The 1,103-nt window shown below is 37.7% G+C and overlaps 1 non-coding gene across 1 annotated transcript; it reads left to right on the forward strand.

The window, feature by feature from the left end:
• Positions 1–643: 643 nt before the first annotated feature.
• LOC131828316 (U6 spliceosomal RNA) lies at positions 644–749 on the forward strand. Its single transcript, XR_009352341.1, has one exon. It is a non-coding gene; the product is annotated as a U6 spliceosomal RNA (small nuclear RNA).
• The last annotated feature ends 354 nt before the right edge of the window (positions 750–1,103 follow it).

The following is a 1,103-nucleotide window of genomic DNA, read 5'->3' on the forward strand; positions in this document are numbered from 1 at the left end:
TTTTGGTAAGCAGAATCTAAGAATTCCCCAAGATTTCAGACACCTGATATACTCACACTTTCCCCCAGTGGTTCAATTAAACATCAATTTACGTACCAAATGAAGGGAATTTTCAGATTTAATTAAGTTCTCAGATCGTTGGCATTAGGACCAGGAGGTTATCCTGGGTGAGCCTGTGTTGATGAGAGAGTTTTCCTGGCTGGTCACAAAGAGAAAATCAAAGACAAGGGCTCTGGCTAGCCCAGAGGAAATCAGACCTTTTTGCATGAACTGCCCTCAGAGGCCATGTAGCCAAGTGCAGGCAGCTTCTAGCAATGAGAATGATCCCTAGCAAAGGCTACTAGGAAAATGGGGACCTCAGTCCTACAACCATAAGAAAATGAAACTTTCCAACCACTACTGAGACCTCAGGCCCCTTATGAAAATCACAACTCTTGATTTCAGCCTGATGAGACCTTGAGTAGAGAATCCAGCTTTTCCATGCCTCAGTGTCTACCTACAGAAACTTAGATAATACACTTGTGTTATTTTAAACCACTAAGTTTGTGGTGATTTCTTAGAAAGGGATACAATCATCTTCCCCCAGTATTATCAGGTACCTGCTCACTTTCTATGTTGTATTAAAAAAAAGTCACTAATTATTGTGCTTACTTCAGCAGCACACATACTAAAATTGGAACCATAAGAGAAGATTAGCATGACCCCTGTGCAAGGATGACACACAAATTCATGAAGCATTCCATATTAAAAAAAATTACTAGTTATTGTTACATTTTCCCTCTTTAAACTTCCTAAAATTCTTTAATAGAGTTATCATGCATTTCTCCCTGTAGCAGATCGATGCTAGTGTCTCACAAAACTTGATAACTCATTGGTCTATACACCAAAAGACTGACAGGGGTCAAAGGTGAATCTCAGAAAACAAAATTTAGTTTGAGTAAAGGGAGCACAAATTTGCTAACTGCTCTTGAAACATTAACATGAATGAATAATTTGAGAGGTAAATAATAATAATAAAATAAGATGTAAGTACATTGTCACATAGAATTGATTTCACTGAAGAAACTAACAACAGACTTTGTTCCATCTGTAGGATAGAGATA

Source organism: Mustela lutreola, chromosome 3, assembly GCF_030435805.1.
Source record: "Mustela lutreola isolate mMusLut2 chromosome 3, mMusLut2.pri, whole genome shotgun sequence".
Taxonomy (NCBI): Eukaryota; Metazoa; Chordata; class Mammalia; order Carnivora; family Mustelidae; genus Mustela; species Mustela lutreola.